The sequence below is a fragment of the Syngnathoides biaculeatus genome, chromosome 14 (genome assembly GCF_019802595.1).
Source record: "Syngnathoides biaculeatus isolate LvHL_M chromosome 14, ASM1980259v1, whole genome shotgun sequence".
NCBI lineage: Eukaryota > Metazoa > Chordata > Actinopteri > Syngnathiformes > Syngnathidae > Syngnathoides > Syngnathoides biaculeatus.
In genome coordinates, this window is record NC_084653.1 from 17,686,096 (window position 1) to 17,708,895 (window position 22,800).

Genomic DNA, 22,800 nt, shown 5'->3' on the forward strand with positions numbered 1-22,800 from the left:
GGCTTTGCGTTTGTGTGGCCGCTTTGGAGCGCCCCCTTGTTGCAGCGTGGAATAATAGCCTCGTGACGGCCCGCTGCGATAAGTTCCACCCACAAAGGTTTTAAGTAGGTGCGTTTTATATTTTTGATTGACAGTTGAGCGGTGTGTGGTGTCAGCGAATTCAGCAGACATGCCCATGGTATTTGGAAGCAGACACATCAGCTTGATTTCTCACAATTTGGAATTAGTACAGTTATATGCTTGACAATTTTTTTAACCAAACAAATTTGACTCTGTGGTATGTAAAATTTAGAAGACTTATTTTCACTTTAGACTGACTTAAAAAATAAATTACAAAACTATGAAAGCAAAGCAGTCCACAACAGTCGCCTGCCAAGATACACAAACCTGCTAATGAATGAGTCATCAGTGCTAATTTATTGTGCTAATTTTAACCCTCCAGGTTGAAGAAAACCTTTGAAAAGCAGTATGGCAGCGTAGTGTGAAGATTGGTGCCAAATATGGTGACGCTGTTGAAGAACTGCTACATTATGTGCATACTAAAAGGTCAAAATCCTTGTTGTAATGGATATTTGTCATTGAGAAAACTATACTTTGTATGATGAATTTTTATTTCGGTAGTTTTCGGCACTTACACATCACAAAGTGAATTGGTAAAAGTGAGGTTTTGTCATGAGCTACCTAAACTTCAGATGATCTGTATTGAAAAATAAAGACAATATACACTCTATGAATAAATATAAATACAAAAGTTTTGATAGGTGTATGAAAATCTTTTTGGTACAGCTACACATAAATTCAGTTTTCGCACAATGGGCCTAATATCAGAAAAATATGACACCAAACTTATGCCATGATGCAGTCATGTAAAAAGTTCCCACTACAGCACCCACTAAATATCTCTCCAGATCACAATTGGACTCACCCATTGAATAAAGTTTAAAAAAAATTGTCAAGAAAAACACACTAGTGGCAGTCTGTTGTCTAAAACAACAATGAATTCTTAAACATGCAAGGCCTGTCATAGTGACAAGTTGTTTATGACAAGGTTGAGTGATAAGATGATGATGATGATTATGATGGAGAGCACAGTCTCACACAATAATCAATACATCAAATGTGTTGAAATCTGTTAGCGTGACTATTTGAATGTCATGCTTAATTTATACCCAATTGGGCATCCAAAACACATTGTCATTGTCACGTTCAAGCATAATTAGCCAATTTTAAGTGTTGAAAATAGCTCTCTTGCACACTTAAACTGACTAAGAGGCGGCAAATACAGTAAATCGACTTCTAATCGGCTAAATGGGAGCCTTGTGGCGTTACATTGCCTCAAGATTGAAAGTGCATGTTTTTAGACAATCTTGAGTGAAAACGGGTGCTTAGTTTGATTCCGGTTCCAAACGATTCACGGTTACGATTCTTAGGGTACTGGGTCAAAAAAGTTTGCATGATTTATATAAAGGGTGTCCAAATTCTGAACATTGCAGCCCGCAGCATACACTAAAATGAACAACAAAATCTCTGCCTCAAAGCGAAACAAAGAAAGAAAGAAAAAGAAAAAGAAAGAAAGGAAAAGTAAGAAAAACAAAAAGAAAGAAACGTGCAGACTAACAATCCTGAATTTACAACAGCCAATAAGCTCTCATTTGCCATCACAGTCTAGTCACTCACAATGTCGGGCACGGCTTTTTTAAGGCCACATGTATTCAAAGTCACAGATACTACAGTGTTGAATGGATGGGTGGATACCTTAAAGTGGGCCTGTCATGAAATGGATGATTTTTGGTATATTATTAATGAAAAACACACAGCCAATATGGTCCCGTGTGTTTTTTCCACCACAAAACATTATTTTGACGTATACAGCTTTTTGTAACTCCCGCCATGAAAATGCTCTCAGGGAATTGTTTTCGAGAAGCAGAAAGTGACTTAAAGGACAGCGGCGCCCCCTAGTGGACTCGCTTGTTTCCATTAGTTTTACCTCTGGGAAGGTAGCTTGTTGTTCCTTCGTGTTAGCCAAAATGCCGGCTCATTGCATTTCTGGACATTGCTTGAACACTTGGGAGAATGGAATTACCCTTCATAAGTTTGAATGAGACCCTGTTCGTTGTGAAAAATTGATTGCACAGGTGCAGAGGACGAGAGCTTCGTGGGCTCCAAATAAGAGGTAGGTGTGTATACAGCTGCTAAAAAAATAATAGTTTGGGGCAGACCACGTAATCGGTCTCTCTCATAACGTAACAAAAGATCCGCGTATGAAATGTGTCGATGTGCGCGTCGCCCAGCCAACAATGTCTCACTCAGCCTCGTCTCGATAGTGTTCATCACGAACTGCGGCGGCTTTGAACATACCCCTAAAACCAGCATGGCTCGGCTCCACCTCCTCCTTATATGCCACCACGGCGCCGAAAATCAGCCACACCGGCTGAGGCGCCGCGTTCAGCAGTCACAGCTTCTGCGTCGGGCTTTGCGATGGGGGCGGCTCTGAAGAACCCAGCTGAGAATGCGTTACTCAGTCACATGCGCGCATAAAGCGCCCCAGCTCGACTGTGAACACCCTCCTAAAGCAGCACCGCTCGGCTCTGTCATGAGCCACACCGGCCGGCTGCGATTAGCCGCGATGGCTCATCTCCGCCGCGGAAGTGGATCGGAGGGGGATGCGGTTTGGCCATGATTGCATATCTTAATATGGCTTGAAACAAATGTAATATTGCCTTGAGGGCTCGAAACAATAGTGTAATATTGCCATGGTAACTTCACTCGGTAGTGTGGTGTTGTCCTTTTTGAAAAGAACTTCGGTGTCAGAAGGGGCGTTGGAAAAATCCGAATATCTCTGTTGTTCGGCTTCCATAGTAGCGGGCACTGCGCGTTTTCAACGGCGGAAGTGACGATGACGTCAAGGACAGAGGACCCGAGTAATATGGCGACAACTTGGATGTCGAGGGACACTCAATTGCGCAACTTTGCGCATGGATGACGCACGATCCGCTCACATTTATTTTTTTGTATAGACATTGAAGTGAATACTGTTATATTTATTTTTCATTACAATATCTATTTTAGAATGTTTATAGGGATGACAGTCCCACTTTAAGTAGACAACAATAACACCTGTATCAGACAGGTAAAATTTATGTGAAAATTATTACCTGTCCAATTTAGAACACACATATGTCCTTATTCCCTTGACATCTATCCACCATTGGTCATTCTGGGGCACTAGAGCAGGTGGAAAGAAGACTAAACTGGCTTTTACTAGGCAAAACTGTTGATGCAATGTCACTAAAGAAAAGAAAAAGCCACAATGGTTATTAAAATAAATTGAAACAGATGAGACTGGAATTGGGCAAAATACATATTGACAAGCCACAAAGCTCCAGTAAGAAAATCTCACGGATAAGAGAGACAAAACTGAAGAGGTTTGTGTTTACAGTATCTAAAATGAAGCATACGAAGAATACAGTACCAGGTGTGAAACATGGGGCAAGCTCTGCCTGCAGTCTGAAGGGTGTCTAGAATCTGTGCAGTACACAAAGAAATCAATATACTTCCCAGAGTCAGAAAGCTTGGTCTTAGAGGTCCTCTGACAAGAAGAAAACAGTACACTATTCTGAAATGGCTTCCCAATCTAAACCATATCAAACAGCTGAGGAATAAGTTGAAATCTGCATCCTAGATAGCAGTGGAAGTTAATTTTCATTAGTTGATTTAACAAATATTGCTTGTCAGTTGAAAGTTTATTTCAGTGACCACACAGTGTTTTTCTTCGACTGAATCACATGAACGTGTGTAATTATTGGATGACTGTGGGACAATTCTTTAAATGTGCTTTTGGTCATCTATTTACATAAAATCTTTAACATTTTTTCCTTGTTTCTTTCTTACTATGGGGGGGGGGGGTTGGAGGAGCCCTATGCTGAGTCTACTTGTCAGTCAAATATGTCTAATAACTGCTTGCAGTGGCCAAATTACAGACGAACGAAATCTAAGAAGACAGTGTAAGGGCCTAGAGTTGCCAACCAGACAAATGAAGAGTTAAGATTCAAGTAATAAAAAAAGAGATCTTATTACAAGAGCACCATAAAGCACAGCAAATCTTTGATTTCTGTTGGGGAAACTGATTTTGATATTTGATCCTTTTGTGAGAAATCAAATGATCCAACTGAAGCAACCACATCTTGATTTCCTACTCTATTGTAGACCAAATCGACAACACAACCGTTTTACTTCCCGCTTTGTCGTCCGTACACACACACACATGCACACACACACACTATATCCACAGCCCTAATTATAGGCTGCCCATTAATCAGGAACTGCTGTAATTATATTAATTCCAGTGTAATCTGATCAAGGTGAAGAAGATCAAATCACAACCTTTCTGTTCTGCTGGCCTTGAAGGGGTGGCAGTTGGGTGGGGGTATTTCAGTAATGGTGTCGACAGTGGTAAAAATACATTTAGCCCATAATAATCTGATCTAACTCAGTACGTTAGTGTATGAGTAAGGAAAAGTACATGCATGGGGGGGGAGTTAAAAAAAATCCATTAGCCATTATGTCCTCTGAATTGCTCGTTAATTATACATTTGGGTGTTTTATTGGTTGTGGGTTATGTCATGGGAATGGACATTTACTTATAAAACACTGGCAAGTGTTTTTTTTTTTATTTTATTTATTTTTTTTTGGGGGGGGGCGTTGAAGGGAATAAAAGAAGCTAGGCTGGTTTCAAATGTGATCATTTGACGCGACAACCTTCCAAGCATATCCAAGAATCAGACCATGCTGACGTTGATCGGAAGGGAGTAAAAATCCTCAGATCTGGACCATTGCTGAACTGTCTGTACTCCAGTTTACTTGAACATCTTTTTGTCATTATTGTTTTTACAATACTGGAATTGAAAGACTACCATTTTTCATGACATGATAATGAAACGATTTTTGCTCTCTGGGTGGTAATCTGAGGAGAATCTTCCAACTAAATTGTGATTGGCACTTTCCAACATTAGTCTGCTGTTCAATTATTTTCATTCCTATTTTGAACACAACAGTTGGTTATGATTCATTCAAGAAGCATTAGAAACTGATAAAAAGAGATACATTGCTTAATTAAGCTCTGCTATGGTTGCGATATGTCCTTTAATCAACCTTCCAAGAAGTATCTGCAGTCTGCACAGTGTAACACAGATGTCATGGAAACAGCCAGAGAACAACTCTGCTGGGAATGAATCTACAGCATCAGTGACAGCAGGTTCTAACGTGGCTTTGCATGAATGACGACATTGTTTTTGCATCTGGCCACCACTCCCACAGCCAGGTTTCCAAAACAAACGCGGGCTTTGATACTGGATCCATCTGCGTCCTGTCTGGTCACAGGGAAGGATGGAGCTGGATGAGTGGATGGAACTGAGGAACTTGCTGTGCAGATAGCAAAGATAAGAAAGTAGTCGAGGGAACCGGAGTGTGGGTGCAGAGTGAGGAACAACATAAAAATTCTATAAATATAAACACTGCACATTTGTAATGGTGTGAACAACTCTGACTGCATGATGACACAAAACATATGCTGTTCCAAATCTGGGAAGAGAACTCCAAAAACAAATTTTCGAGTCATTAACAATGAATAGGACAAAAAAACAAAACCAGGAACATTCACAAGAAAAAGACTGAGTCCTGGTTGGAAAACAGCTTGTACAGTGAAACGTTGGCCTCACAGTTCTGAGGTCCCGGGTTCAATCCCGGACCCACCTGTGTGGAGTTTGGATGTTCTCCCCATGCCTGCGTGGGTTTCCTCTGGACACTCTGGTTTCCTCCCACATTCCAAAAACATGCAACATTAATTGGACACTCTAAAGTGCCCCTAGGTGTGACTGTGAGTGCGGCTATTTGTCTCTATGCGCCCTGCGATTGGCTGGTAACCAGTTCAGGGTGTACCCCACCTCCTGCCTGTTGAAAGCTGGGATAGGCTCCAGCACTCCCCGCGACCCTCTTGAGGATAAGCGGTGAAGAAAATGGATGGATTGATGGATGGATGGATGGATAGATTGTTTAGACTCCAAGTACCCCTCCCACACACTTTAAATGCACTGTAAAAGGCCTGGGGGTGGTGGGAAGTTTCACAAAATTTAGTCCTCTAAGCTCTGCCAGAACCATTTTTTTTTTCCAAAAATTAAAAGTTTATATTATACATTGGTATAGGGGAGATGCATGCTGTCACCTAGAGGCTAAGAAAAAAACTGTATTGTCATTCTAATATTACAGATTGTATTAAACTTAAATTAAATGTGTTTCACCGGGCCCTTCATTTTTTCTTCTAAGACTAGTACCCATCTTACAAATTATGGCCGGGAAATCAGACATATGAACGCAGCTGTGTCTTGTCTCATTTATTAAATAAAAGTAGGTCTGTGAATTTAAAAAAAGAGCAAGTAAATTTTAAAAAAAGTATTACATGTTTAAATAATGTAAACTTCAGAACAATTATTTGTAAAGACAAACAAAATACAGATAAGATCAACTTCGGGGGTACGTATGATACATGGGTGGATATTTCGACGTCCACTTTTAAGACCCCAAAAAAACGTAAACTTTCATCAGGATACCAGAGTTAGCAAAACAAAAACAAAAAAAGTGCATTTTCGGGCATGTTAAACAGCAATTCCAGGAGGCCGTTCTCACTGCCAGCTGCTGAGGCCCCTATGTATGAGCTGGGTTAGGTTACTTCTCATACAAAATGTATGACGCAGATGGCACTGCAGTGGCAACTGGCAGCCATATTTACAATGCGCATTACCGCCACGGATAGGATTGGAGGGGAACATTAATCAAAAGAGTCAGATGAACTTCAGTATCGTTCATCTTAGGTGGCATGCTCGAGCCACAGAGAGACATTCTAGTTAAAACGACATATGCAGATTGAATCTCAACTCTGCGTTGAAAGACTTGATGACATTATTACGACATCAAGTTTATTGTATACACACGCTTGAAAGCTGTTGCAGACCACGACCCTGTATAAATGTTTTTACATGCTTAACGACTCTCGGTGGTGAATGAACATTCCCTGCATGTAAAACACATGTGGGTGGGTGGGCACTTAAATAGTCCTCAAATGGCTTTGTCAAATAATTAAGTAAATGAGTCACAAGAGAGAGAAAAGATTGATGACATGGCTTCATGCTCTTAAGTGGATAAATGGATTCCCATGGTGCATAATTATCCATGAGTGACAAGTTTCAGAGTTTGCTGAGTAACAAAGCAAAGAGTGACAAAAAGGCATGGAGGAATGAGGGATCCTGGGGTCCTCTGATATTTGAGTCTTTCTAAAAATAACCATGCTGAAGCAAAGATATGAAGTGTACCCCTCGGAGGGGATGAAAGAAAAAAAGACAATGGTGCCTACACAATTAATAAAATAGCACTGAGGCTTGAGCCTCTGGTTCATGTATATAGCTTACATCAGTGGATACAAAGCAGAGTACATATTAGAAGTGCAACAATACACTGATTAATTAACAACTAATCAATTATCAAATTAAACGACAATTAGTTTGAGACAGGTTTAAAGGCCCCAACTGTCAAGAAGAACCTCGACCACAGGATGATTGTCAAGGATTATTTAGAGGTATTCAACAATCAGGCCTCTACTGACAGACAATGAGAGGAAAAATGCTCAAATTTCTCTCAAATACTAATAATGAATCATTTAGAGATTAATTTAAAATTGTCTGAATGCCCAGACTTTGAGGATCTCAACAGTAAATATTCTGGTTTTTGTTGTCCTCAATGAAAGCAGACTGATTATTTTGGTGTTTCAGTTTTTTATCCAATTGATTATGCATTAAAAAAAAAAAAAAAATCAAAAAATTAATCAATTATTAAAATAATCATTAATTACAGCCCTAATACATACATACCGATGCTAAATATCAATCGGCTTGCTGCTCCTAAAAGGTGTGATGCAGATTCAGGTCTTTTCCTAAAGTCATTTCCCAATTGGCTATGGCTCCACAAATTATAGAGGATGCCTTGTCCCAACTCGGTATTGATCACAATTTGCGATTGTGTTTATAGAACAGGTGTCAAAGGGTCTGAGATCTTCTATGAGGTTTCGTTAAGCTTCCAATATGTTTGCATCTTACAAGAACCATACGTACATCGACTAATCCACTTACTCTAGGACTGACTCTTCTGACTGTTCATGTATAGTACATTCATGTTCATGTCGTTAACATACTAATTTGGTTTAATTGGGTTTCCTTGGATTTGATTCAAGGATTCAATGAGAAGACCAATTAACCAAGGAATTTTTCCCTACTACAAGCAATAGTTTCTGCTAAATTCTGTTGATTAATGACATCCAGCAATGTGGTGTTCTGCTATCATGGGGAGGCCGAGATTTATAATATAGCTGCAGCAAAACTGCAAACCAACCCCACTGCATGCTCCAGTTTTACAGATTTTGTTTTGCTGCTCATTAGTCATTTCTGTCCTCTATACATGGCAACAGTCCCAGAGATATCTCAAGTTATCATGCAAATTATTTGAACTGTTCATTATCTCTGTGCTTCATTTGTAAGTCATATTGTGAGTGCTGAATAACAATGAAATCAGACACAGGGCCATTCTTAACTCACCCTTCAACTGCGTGGTCAGGGAGACGACAGTTTGATTGTCCAGTTGCTTGAAGTCAACCTGTAGAAAACCGATTGATCATTAGAAAAGGATAAACACGGACTAAAATATGAATTGATTTCACGGCCAGTTCAGTATGCTGCACTGTTGCTATGCTGAAACATCGCTTCTTTCCACTACACCATCTTAAAAGGAGATGACATTTTTCTCCAGAGATTTTGCAAAAAGGACTTAAAAAAGAACCCGACCAAGCTGTCATTATGTCTCCTTGGATCTCGATGGCACAAGTGCTGGCCACCCTCCTGCCACTGTCAGCTCCATGCACCATAAAGGTATCAACCACAACAGCACCGCAAAACACTGCAGCTTTAAAGACAAATAGGCAGTAAACAAAGAGACTGTCATCTAATGACGTCAAAGCGGAAAGACAGTATTTATCCATAACGAAAATGCTCCTTCATCTGTGAGGGATCACATATCACGTGGTTCTAAATTCTGTGAGTCCAGTAATATACAGACCCGTTCCAAATAATGTGAATATTGTATCATGGAAAAGTTTTGCTATTTCCATAGTCCGATTCTAAAATGTTAACTTTCCCAGAGATTAGATTAATGGTCCACAATTGAAATAATCCTAAATATTTGTTTATTTTTACATAATTTGGGCTTCCAATTTATAAAACCAACAAAACCAGGAATTAAAAAAATTTGAACTCTGTGAAGGAATCACCATTTTCTTCTCACTTAAAAAAAAAAAAAAGAAAGAAATTAGGGTCAGATTATTCATTTATCTTCCGTTCCGCTCAATCAAATTTTAGAAATTTAATGACACCTGAGGAAACCTGTGCCGATGCTTTGACTTTACAGTACAGCATAATAATAGGGGATGTCCCTGATACACTATATATCTGCTGTGTAAATATTCTTTCAATTTAATTTCACTTGTGTGGTTTACTATGCACTTAATGAAGACTGCAACACTACGACTGGAGCATTTACATTTGCTTAGATAGGAGAGTCATCTGGAAGAGAATTCAGCTAGCCTTTAGTTGAGGATCCAATACAACTGAGAACTATACGCTGGTGAAAAAATATTACAGCCTTGTAAAGCAGTGTCGGATTAGTCAATTTGAGTCAAACAATTTTCAACAACCTCTACGATTAGCTTTGGGGATTGTGCCACGTCTGCTCTTGGCTTGCCACGGAAGTGGAATCAGATTATAATATTGCAACTGAGAGCACAAATTTGCAGAAATGGAGTGTGATGACCTGACCTAGCCCTGAAATGCCTCAGAGCAATACCAGGGAATCTGCATCGTGTGATTTATCCCGACAGTCATTATTACTGAAATATAAAGTCTGCTTTAACCTTACAGCAGCTGCAATTGTAATCGAACATGGCTTACCAGATCTAGTTGTTTGTGGACAAATCCTAAAGCTTTAGCAACCAAAACTGAAGTCGCGCACTAGAAAACCAAACTAAACCATCTCAGACAAAAAATTCTCAGAACAAATGCTGAGTGATTATCAGTGTGGTGGCAAAGATTCCTTAATGAGCTTGGCAAGTCAGACACCTTCTGAAAGTGTAAACTGAAACAGCAAGGAAAGAACATCTAATGAGAGCCACCTTATATTAATGGAATTGAACCTTAGCTCATTTAAACATTTAATGTTCCGCAATTAATATGTTCAGAGTCACAAAAGTTAACTTGCATATCTGAGATCCACCAGAGGGGAGGTTTGAGTTTGGAGCTTTAAAAAAACAACTAACAAAAAAAAACAAAGCCCGATAGGATGCTAGTGAACCATTAGCTTTAAATAATAATCTCTTGGGCATTTAGTGAATTAAAAATATATAAAGATCAAATAAACAAACGCATAGCTATGTTTAATTGTGTATTTTGCGGTAGCTGTGTAGGATAGGGCTGGGCAATTTATCAATTTGTTCAATGAATTCAACTTTGTGGAGAGTCAAAAAATTATTTTCTCCCTTGCTGCGGCACTTTTGTTTCAATCCACCTCCACTTGTCAAGTGAGCAAAAATAACGGAAATGGGATCAGACATTTTTCAAAAACATTCTATTTGTTTTTTGTTTTTTTTAAATCTGAGATTTTGTCCATATCGCCCAGCTCTCAGAAAAACACTCATTTGAGGCTAACTAGGTCAGAAACGTCTATTTGTTAAGGAGCAAAGGGATTGGACGCTGGAGCAATGGGAAAAGGCCATGTGTTTTTACAAATCCATACTCACACTGTTCCGTGGTGATGGGGGCATCAGGGAAGAGGGAGTACTGGACTCATGCTTCCAAATGGCTTCTGTACGAGTATGAGAGGGGCTGATAAATAATTAGAGCTCATTATTTCTGTCATTTCTCAGAGTGTGTGTCAAATGTCCCAAAAATTACCTCAGCTATCTACCTGCATTGTTGCAGTGGGCAGGAAACTTCGAGTGTCCAAATATGGTTAATTGCGGACATTTTCAGAAATCAATGTTATTATTTTTTTTATTCATAAATAACGAATTTAAGTTTTGTGAATAGTTTGAAAAGAAATCTATTAATGCTCAAGCACAAATGCTCCTCTCAGTGGATGCTGAAGAAGAAGATTAAGTGGAGTGGTGCTCTGAAGGGGTTACCTATTAGCTCAGTTGATAGTTTCTGCATCCGATTAAGATACCTCTGCTTCTTAGTCTCTTGGGTTATGCTGCCACATCGGTCTGCTGCTTTGTAGGATACTGGGTCTTGCTGAATACTGAGTTCCAAGAGTACTATACATTTTGTTGTTAAACTGAATGATTACAGTTTCAGCAAGTGCTGGCGATAACATGCCAATGCAACAACAGCCGCTGCCGACCAGCATACTCCTGAATGAGAAAGCAATTACTCGAAAAAAGACTAACTATGAGCTCGGATTTTGCCGCAGTAACTTTTTGGTACATAAGTATCATTGTTTTCTCACAGTATCACAAACACTATTAATCTTGTGCCTCATCAGTGAAAATCGGGAAAGGATTCAGCTTTTTATAGCACTTGGTTCCATCAATAAAAATCACCATTACTGTGCTAAGTTACTTTTTGTGTCAAAATGCTGGTTTCCAGTGTGCACCCTTCAAAATAAATGGAAACTGGAAAGCTGCAAAATAAATAAATCTAGGCCGATGAATATGCTGTCATGTGAACTCCCACACTACTGCGCTGGAGCATTGATTGACCCAATAAATATCGAAAACATGAATGATGGACATTTGGACATGCTCAAAAGTGACCCGGATTCATCAGGTTTGAATTGGTCATCACGACCTTAATTCCTCTGATGGTCAAGGATCAAGGTCAAAGATCTTCTTGAAAAATGCCACCAATTCCATGATATAAATCTTTTTTTTTCCCCCAAAGCATGATGATAAAAATCTATTAAAGATAAAGACTACTCAGTTAAATACGCCTGTGATTCCAATATGAGTGAGTTACATAACAACAAGGGTTCATGGTTGTGCACCTTGATATTTGTGACTGGATCTTCGAATCCACAACAATGTTAAGAATAACAGCAAAGACAACACAGGGCACCTTGGTTACAACAGAATTGATGTTTCAAAACAAAAAGCTAAGCAAATATACCTGTCTAGAGCTATTCCAAGACCTCCACAGTCAGGATGTGCCACTGACAGATTAGTACCAGATGAGTGGCCAAGATACGCAACATTTAGTGACAAGCATTGAGGTTTTTCCAAGGTATTTCAAATAGATCAATATTGTCCGTGGTATTTATGGTATCTCATTGCACGCTGGCTACAGCAGATATCGAAAACAGTCTCCTTTCCCCCCATGACCTTCTTGAAACAATAAACGATACTGAGCTATCAGATCTGTTCTTCAGTGAGAGCAAAAAGCAGTCTATTTAATGAAAGTGTTAACAGACAAGTGTGGTCATTTCATTTTTACAAATCACTAAACCTTTTCATTTGTCAATTGTACCACATCATCATCATCATCTTGTGTAGCTAATTGTATACTTTACTAGCAATCCCTAAAAATGTCTCAAGACTAAAATTTTGAAGGAACAACTGCACTTGCTTATATTATATGAATTTGGTGGAAAATGAGCAAGCGCACGTGCAACCAATGACTGTCAAATAATGCTCAGTGATTGATTCCAATGTCAGTCTGTGACATTACGCAGATGGCACGACAGCTGATGGCTTCGAGAGTTGTTTACTTCCAAAAAAGCCTTTGGTTCCATAAGAAATGAAGTCAGGGATTAGAATGGGAGTCACATAGTTGGGAAGCAGCAGAATTGGAGGGAATGACTCACTCTCACTCCCAAGGTATCTTTAGGGAATTAGCATTTGCACCAATACTAATGCAGCTAACACACCTACTGACAGTTGAAGCCTGTAAATTTGACTTTGGAATAAAACAGCTTTCCATATTTTGAATTAAAAAGACACTTGATCAAAACCACCCGACACAAATTGTGACATATACGCAACATAAACAAAACGTGGGTTGTCAAGACAGAGGAAAATTGAAATACGGCTTTAAAAAAACAAAAACAAAATACCAGACGAAGTAAATGGGTTTTGCCTCTGTTGACAGCTTTGCGCAGCACCTCTGTGCACACGCAGTGAAGCAAAAAGAAGCATGTCAGCCAAACCTCCACTGAGAGCCACACAGGATTTAGTTTCACTTTGGCTGTAAGCATTAAAGAAAAATGCAGCTGCAATGCAGCTCAAATGTGAAAATAACTGAAATAAATGTGATAATTTACAATTTATTGCTGAAAAATGGCGCACAAGCATTACAAGGATCTTGGTTTATAACTGAGTTCCTACGACATCAACTTAACCTGAATTTGTACATAAATCAGAACATGGCATATTCTAGTCCTAGTATAACCTACGGTATGAGCATGAGACCAAGTAAAGAACAGTCACAACATGAATAACAATGTTTTTGAAAAGCACAAGGAATAACATCTTCAGGTCTATCTTAATATAGTAGGAACCAATAGATAATTGTTTCTTGCCAAAGAAGAAGCAGAGACAAATAATTTGCCCCCACCACGTGTAAATATCTAAATCATTTAATTTAATGTGACATGAGTCTAGTTAAACACTGTAGAACGCAGACACATACGCATTGACATCCATCAGCAGGGTTCAACAATAGGCTTACCTGATGGCTTAGTGCAAGTCAAATGTCATGTCAGGCTAGAAAATCGAGTCAGTCATGACTGCATTCTCCACCCCTTCATACTTTATACACACATGCTCCAGATTTTGAGTTCCTTTGCTCCTTCCAACCAAAATCAATAACAGCCCGATTATTCATCGGGTCTGAAGAATATCTTGTGGCATGGTAGGTGCTTGGGCGAAATTTGAAATTTTAAACTAACTCCCCCTGAGTGTTGGGTACTGTATGTGTTATTACTAAGTACTACATGTTACAAAGCAATTTCAAAAACAGATATTGAGATATTGAGTAAAACCTTTGTACACATTCAATTCAATATACTAAATATATTGATATTTAATGATTAACTTGATGAACTGTTTTGCTAGTTTTAAAAATATTTTCATTTGATGCCTACAATATTCACCCAAATACCTGGGACAGGGGCAACAGGAAGCTTGACCAAGCAAAGCAAAAGCTACATATAAAAAAACACCCAGAAATGCCGAATAATACTGAATGGTACATATAACTGTACAGGTTTTGGATTTTATGTATTTTTTTCCTCATAGGTGAGATGTATACCCATGATGAAAATTACAGGCCTCTGTCATCTTTTTAAGGGGGAGAACTTGCACAATTGGCACTTGCACAATTGATGACTAAATACTTTATTACCCTACAGTAAGTTAAAAAGCCTGAGGCAAAATACAACTTCATTCGATAATTCTGCTCTCGATGGGCCATGTCTCAAGTTTGAGGGGTTTGCGTCAACATATTTTCGATGAACTATGGACAACATTTTTTTTTGAACCGCAATATAATCATCACTATTTTCTGGAGGACATGGGCTCTAAGATGTCTGAGTGGAGCACAACGCTTTCCAACAATCCTCTCTTTGCAATTGGCACCTCTGCCATGTTGCAAATTATACACATACACACATAGCAACACTTCTGTTCAATGAACAAGAGACACTGTCCCTTATTTGTGAATGAGAATCTACATCTAAGTGTGTCCCCTGTCCCTGTGAGGTCAACAGTGCAGGGAGGATTGCATTGAAAAACCTCAAACAAACAGGAGGGAGAAAAAGACTCTTGGCTGGGGAAAATCTGGTGTGCAGTGTTTGCTGTAAGGAGTTAACTTGTAATGATAATTTAGCCAATAGCGATGCCAATGTAAGGTGTAAATTATTCATTAAATCTATATAATTCCGATAATCACATCCTTTCTGACCATGTAATATATATGTTTCGATGTTGGATCCTTTTTCTATTGCTCCCCCTCTTGATCCCCTCTGACAGTGCACATCTATTTTTGAAGATGTGTTGCTACATTATTCATTACTAGGCAGTGCCATTGGCGCACCCCGTGGGTGACCAACCTGCACAGGTTATAATATTACCTTCTTGCTAGCCCCTCCCATCTGTCAGTTTACTAAGAGGAAAAGGGTCTGTTGTTGGCCATTACAAAATGTAGCTAAAACATGATAGTGTACAACATTACCAAATGAAGCAGGCTTGGCATGCCACTGTGACTGGCGCAGTCAACTCTCAAATGTAGATTTCCAAGGATGACCACCCCAAGTAGAGCACACAGTCTGTTCAGTGATCTTTCTACTCAAATGAATGACTTCATTCATTCATTCATTCATTCATTCAAGAATCACCCATTTGAAAGACTGATGACATTCTTACACCACTGAGCTGCTCATATCTTCAAAAACCATCATAAACCAAGGAGTCGCTGTATTCTTATTAGCTCTAAAGCTTTTAAAGTACATATTACGCAAGCATTATTAGTCACACACTATTGCACTGAGCTCCCGAACTGTCCCCTCACTGCTTCCACTGTTCTACTGTCCTCTCTGCTGTATAATACGTTAATAGACACACACGCCCAAACGTTCGAGGTTAGCTCATCAGTTCAGCACAATGTACAGTCAATCATATTTAGCAGCAAAATTAATTTTTATGTTGGCTAAGTGAGTTTAAACCCATTGTTTTATGAAGAGAAGTTGTGGTCTTTCCATAAAAATGTCCTATAGCTTTTCAACTTTCTGTTCCGAGCTGCTCCCTGTATGAAAATATTTCTTCCGTCCATAATTAATAAAATACCTGAGGTGGTCTGAGGACAGTGGCAGAGGCTAAATGTTTGAATGATTGTGTTAGTAATGTGGCTCGAAAAGCATGGGCTGGGTATGAGCATGGTTTTTAGTGAGATTTATTTACATCACTGCAGTACAAATCATCAGACCATCTGCCTGTCTCGGTAGAAGCCAAGACCAACCACTTATTGTGCTTGGCAGGTTAAACTGACTGCCATGATTCAAACTTGTGTGAATAGGAAATCATCTTTGTTGCTAGTTAACATGGAGGATATTGTTCTCTCGGACATATATTCGAACAGGCTGAGCACAAAATTAAATGCGTTCAATCTGCTTTATATTTAGTCCAACCGTATGACCTGTTTTTTTAAAACTGTATATATCTTGTTAAGAGCGGAGGAAGAGCGAATTCTAAACCCCTCAGGTTCCAAAGGATGTTCGCTAATTGAACCCAACTGTTGCGTTTTATCAAATTAAGTTGAGCACATTTTGGTTTCTTTGTCACAAAATCTTATAGTGTGGTGGAATTTTAACTCATTATTGCTATATTTGTCAACTGTAATCCAACCAGTATTTGGATCTAGTACATTATTCAAAGGTTAGGTATGGAAGATGGTCTCAGCCACTGTGTCTCTGAAATGGCTGACAAATCCATGTAGATGGCAGTGTAGCATCGCTTTGGATTTGATCTTAGCACGGCTTTTGAGTACAAAATTTTTGGTCAGTGGATTTGGACATGTTGATTATGTGGGGGAGACACATTGGTAGTCGAACAACTTTCGGCACTGGAACAACGTATCGAATGTGTATGGATGGTACAAAACGAGTGTTGTGGTTGGTAGGTTGAAAGTGTTCCATGGAAAAAGATGATTCCAAGAGTAATTTCATAAGAATCGCCTTTCATAAATCCATATATTGTGGCCCATGATAACTGGGCTGACTCGCAACGTATGTGATGGCGGCAATCAAATGCCAATGACCTCTTAGCATAAGCGGTCCGTTTCCTTCTCTAATGAGTGCCTGTAACTCATAATCTACATTGTGCACTAAATCCGGACCATTAATAAGGGCTCAACACCAGTGTTAGTTAGCTGTGTAAATGGGTCAGAAATCAACTCACGTTAACAGATATGCAACAAAAGGAGTCATTTTGAACTGCCGAGTTATATGTACAAAATATGTGTTTGCTGGTGTTTCTTTTTTTTCCATTATGTCTATGTAGGATTCTCAGTCACCAAGGTCATGTTAATAAGCAAAGGTTGAACTGAGCCAACTGGACTTCTTGTTTGTTGAATTGTTGTTTATTTTTCACAAAAACAATAAAAAATTGAGAATTATGCTATTAGGCTCACAAAAAGCAATGTCCATGTTAACATCATGTCAGTCATACCCACAAATACAAATATAAATACATTTTCCAGATCTACATCAAATGTGTTATAAATTATATTGTAATTAAGCATTATTTGGAGATTCTAAATTTCCCTTCGGCGTGATGGTGAGTGCGACTGATGTTTGTCCCTATGTGCCCGACGATTGACTGGTAACCAGTTCAGGTCATACCCCGCCTCCTGGCCGATAATAGCTGGGATAGGCTCCACAGCACTCATGCGACCCTTGTGAGGATAATCGGCTCAGAAAATGTATGGATGGGCATTTGTCAAGTAAGCGCACACACAATACATTGTTACGTTTAAAGCTGTCGTGTCATGAAAGACAAAAATTCTCCCAAACGATGCAAAATGCACCTTTTGCTCAAGTGTTTTTTTAATCCACTGAGGCGTGTGTGAGTAGTGACATGGACAAATAATGAAGGATGTCCTTGAAGCAATTGAAGTAACTGCAAAAATGGCAGGACACTGTGACACTGTATCCAGTCCAAATTTAATTGCAACACAATCTATGGAATTAAAACGGAAGTCGTTTTTTTTTCTTTTAAAGTAATAACAACAATGGAGGACCGAAGACAGTTGGTGTAAGTCTGTTTTGACAAGTTTGGAATATAAAAAAGATCAAAGCCCCAAGAGAAAGCAGATACTTGTATATCCATAAACATCCGTTACTAAAATATGGTGTGTATATATTTTCTTAGCCGCGAATCCTCACAAGGGTCGCAGGAGTTGCTGGAGCCAATCCCAGCTGTCATCGGGCATGAGGCAGAGTCCACCCTGAACTGGTTGCTAGCCAATCGCAGGGCACATTCAGACAGACAACAGTTGCACTCACAATTACTCCTCGGGGCAATTTCGAGTGTCCAATTAATGTTGCATGTTTTTGGGATGTGGGATGAAATCGGAGTGCCCGGAGAAAACCCACAAAGGCACGGAGAACATGCAAACTCCACACAGGCGGGTCCGGGATTGAACCCTGGACCTCAGAACTGTTAGGCCAATGCTTTACAGCTATCCCACCGTGCCGCCAGATGAAATGTTATAAAAGGTTTTTATACCGATTAAAACACTACTAAAAGGAATAGTCAGAATTGCAGATACAATTTAAAGTTTGAACACTGAAAAAATAAATTCTAAAAAAAATTAGAAATTGTAAATGTCAGAAACCAAAATTAATTTACACACGCACGCACGCACACACGCATGCATGACCCATCGTCCCCCAGAGATGTATGTGTATGTGGTGCATTAAAAGGGAAAGGGGACAAATGTGTATAGTGCATTTAAAAGCCATAGGGGCAGGCAGAGCAGAGAGGCAGGATGCTCAGACCATGAAACAGCAAAAACGCGCTGGAACCTGGTCCGACACCCAGTCGCCCAACCAAGCGTCAGCCCCCAGGAACTCTTTGACATGGGTATGTGCCCATGTGTTAAGTGAAAAAGTATGTACAGTGACTAGCGTGAGTGTGTGCTAAGTGAGTGATTAAGAGGCACGGCTCCTGCAGTTTAGGCCTATCAGCCCGGACAACTAATTCCAGACCCGCAGCATACGTCTGATGAAACCCAGGCAGTGGCCGCTTTCGTCACAATTATGCCTCACAACTTGAATATCTTTATTTATCTTTATCCTATTCTGTCTGTATTTATCATATAATCTTTACCAATTTTCTATTAAATTGGTATCAATGGAAACATTCCTAAACATAGAACCCAACAACATAATAATCATGTTAATCATTTCAAATTTTAAGTTACAGAATGCGGCACAAAACATATCGAAAAAAAAAACAAAAAAAATATTCAAGACCCAAGACTGAAAATAGCCCCATTGCGTAGGATGTTGAAATATATAGTGAGGAAAAAAAACATGTAGTGCATCAAAGAGGGATTTGTTGCTGATAAAAGTCAAGAAATTAGCTTTGGAGGCAACAGAGAATGTGTGTGATATGTGATTCAATTTAAATCACATTTGCAGATGCAGAATCCCAGAATCAGATTGGATTAGAAAGTGTATTGAAGCTTTGGGAAATACCAGGAAATGTGAGTGGTCTGATCACATTTTTTGCTCATTAAGTGACATCTGACTGCAGGCTGACAGCTACAGAAAGTCGGGACACAAACATTCTTGCATATACTGTATTTTACAGTACAAACACTTGAACAGAACAAGGACATGAAAAGTGGACTTTTCACATTTTGAGGACAGTTAAATCATTAATTTCATGTTCTGAGTCATTATCGTAAAAGTGTTTTAATAATAACTGTAGTTATAATATGTTGTGCATCTTGACAGATGTGTATTTGACTTTTTGAAAGCTAATCCTGCACTTTGTGCATCCACATGGTGTGAGGTTCTAAATTTGCTCAGAGAGTAAGAACAAAAACGAGTAAGAATGTAGTCATAAGCACGGCTGTGAACCGCAAACATACATAGACGATATAAGCACAAATCTGTGCGTACACACTGTGATTGATGAGGCCCAAAAAAATGATGTCATACTTTAGACATGCTGTGAGGCATGCTCTCTTCTTTAAGTAAATTCTATGGAGTGGTGAATGCATGTGCAGTAGTAAGACAGAAAAATTATCCCTGCAAAAAAATTGACGTGCAGATTTTGCTTTTTTTTTTTTCATATTGAATTAATTGCTACAGCCCTAGATACAAGACCCACAAAATGTACACTACTTCAAATGACTAAGACAACAGTGGTACAGTCGAAAAGTTGCCTTGGTATCCAATTTTGGATGGTGATCATGTTGATGAATCCAAAGATTTATAACCAAACCTTTTCATTCCTATTTGATATAAAAAAAAAAATACTGCATACACGCGCACAAGCACACGCACACACAAACACACACACACACAAAATCAAAGTAGAATGACATCCTTTCAGTTTTTCAGTAAGGTCCATCTATCATGTTTTCCAATGACAAGAGATGGGAACCATGTATTGCCACTGACTCTAAATGCAGTTTGAGTGATAAACTCTGTTGATCAATGCATTGTGAGCGTATTTACAGCTGTCCCACTGCCATCAATTGCATCAGGTTTGAGTGTATCCAGTAATTCGATATCTTGAGGGGAGGCAGGTATGAAATTTTCTGCACTGCCTAACCAGAAAGAGAATGGAACGTAAATGGTTTCTATACTTCTTTATTTGCGACTGTGTGACAGCGAAGCTACTTCAAATGTCAAATTTGGTAAGGCACAAAGCTACAACACGATGTTCAGCATTGTCATGGCATTATTTACCCCACATAATATCACATCTGTTTGCTTCCTTCGATTTTTATTTACAACATATGGTGCACAGCTGGTCTAATTGCAAAATGGCCAAAGTAATATGCCTAATTGATGCCGGTAACTCTTATCTAAACCTAATATCAATGGGAATTTTTCAATTAATTTTAGTACCAATCTGAAAAAAAGGTATATTTCATAACCTTGCTTTTCTTGAGTGGTGAGTACAATGATCTACTGGTCATACTCGCCACGTAAGTAATTTCATGTTTGAGTGTACAAGAGTCCGTGAGGTTTAGTTTCTGTTGGGGGAGTGGATCATAACATTCACATACCTCAACTAAAATGTCTCAAAATACTTTGCGTATGAAAGGAAATAGTCTGGTAAATAAAGTATGAAAACAATCGTAACATGGCAACAAATAGAGCAGTGCAATTAATGTCTGTCTGTTTGTTATGGAATAAAACCATCTCCAGACACAAGTATAGACCCCATTTGGAGCCTTTATTCACAAGCCAGCAAGAACAGACACAGAGACACAAAGTACAGGGGTTGTTTAATTTCATTCTTTGGGCTATATTCCACTAGTTCTTCAAACAATTAAAAGCTGGACTAGAAAGCAGAGCTATATACCTTTTGCCATTCAAGTATGCAAACAGACTAATAAAGTGGATCGTACATGGGTTTGGTAGCATGTAAAAGCAGCCAAGTGACATTTAGAGAAACACAAACTCCATAGACACCAAAGATGAAATGGTGTGCCAACCTTGTTAGCAAAGGGAGCTACACTCCATTCACTTTCCACCTATTTGTGAAATATGGAGGTGTGGATGCAAACCAGTATTGTCATCGTTGTTGTCATCATGATATCAATACTGTACTTGATATGGCTGTTACGCCCTTTGTTCCCTGATACCTCCCAGTCACTCACATTTGAAAAATCTACGGGTGTGGTCAGTCAAGCCCGCAGATATAAAGTTACGGGTGTGGTCCACCAGTCATGCCCGCAGATATAAAGTTACGGGTGTGGTCCACCAGTCACACCAACAGACTTAAAGTTACAGGTGTGTGTTCTCTTTGTAATTATGAGTGTACCCCTTTAAGAGTGGAGGAGGGTAGTGTCGGGTAAACTAGGAAGTAGAAGTAAGCTGAGCAGCAGCTGTTATTAGAGACCGTGTGCTTCTGTGTTTAAAAAAAAAAAAAGACGTCAGGCTGTGGTTCACTGCGCCGGATCGGTTTTCATGTGCACTGAGTGTGCGACAAGTGCGCAATTGTGCAGTGGCGCAGCTTAGAGGTAACATTGGTCAAGACTACACAAAATAAGCGACCTTTTTCAATCTATGTACAGTATTTCTACTCGTACCAAAATTTTACGCACGAGATTTTTAGCGCTCGACTGTGCAGATTTATGCAATGGCCCGTGGGCGCATACGCACCTGTCAAATCACAGTGACTGACCTCCCCCAGACACTTAATCCCTCCATCTTTCATGTTCCTCAATTCCGTTTCTCCAAGTCAACCCATCCAACTGAGACAGACTGTCTCCCCAATGCAGCATTATTTCCATTATTTCCAAAATACTATATTTTGTTTTTATCCATACAATATTTTAATCTCAAATTTGATGAATATCCCGTATCATGAAAACAAATACTGAAACAAAGAAAAACTATGAAAATGAAGCATTTGTGAGAAAAAAGGTTGAATTTTGAAAAATTTTGAAAAAAAAAACGAAATGAAAAAAAACTAACAAAAAATCCTGAACTATTATCCTGATGGAGATGTACAGTTGTACAGTACCTATTGTAGCCAATCACATGGATCACAGGGCCGTCTCGATCTCCGCAAAACGACCTGTGTGATGCTCATGCCATGAATGCATGGATGTTCGTTGAAGATTGTGACTACAGAAGAGTTATGCAAATGTGAGTGCAGTTATGCAGTTAAAGTTATGCGAGATACAATCAACGCATCGTGGCAAATAATTGACGAGAGCTAGCCAACTACTGCCAATCACAGGTAATCTAACCATCTGGGTCATAGAAGCAGATTTCCCCAGCCAGAAACCATGGATTAACGTATTTTATGGCTTAGAAACTGACCCAAAACAAACCATGGCCACCATACGGCAAGGGATCCTAGTTAAAGTAAGCCATTCTAAAGTAAAACCAAGCTTTTTGGCAGCAGCTTTTTCCAGAAAGAAAAATGTTTACTAAAACTCACCAGCCAAAATGCTTCTGATGTCTTTT

General features: G+C 39.2%; 1 protein-coding gene across 6 annotated transcripts in view; it reads right to left on the bottom strand.

Moving 5' to 3' along the window:
- The window catches only part of adarb1b (adenosine deaminase RNA specific B1b), a 118,514-nt gene that overhangs the window by 73,635 nt on the left and 22,079 nt on the right, over nt 1-22,800 (bottom strand). For 4 of the 6 annotated variants that reach the window (XM_061842684.1, XM_061842689.1, XM_061842687.1 and 1 more), the window contains exon 2: nt 8,640-8,697. The gene's annotated coding sequence lies outside the window, so the exon portion shown is untranslated. Of the gene's footprint in view, nt 1-8,639; nt 8,698-8,885; nt 9,015-22,800 lie in introns of those variants that run through there. The other 2 variants (XM_061842685.1, XM_061842690.1) reach the window with 2 other exon arrangements.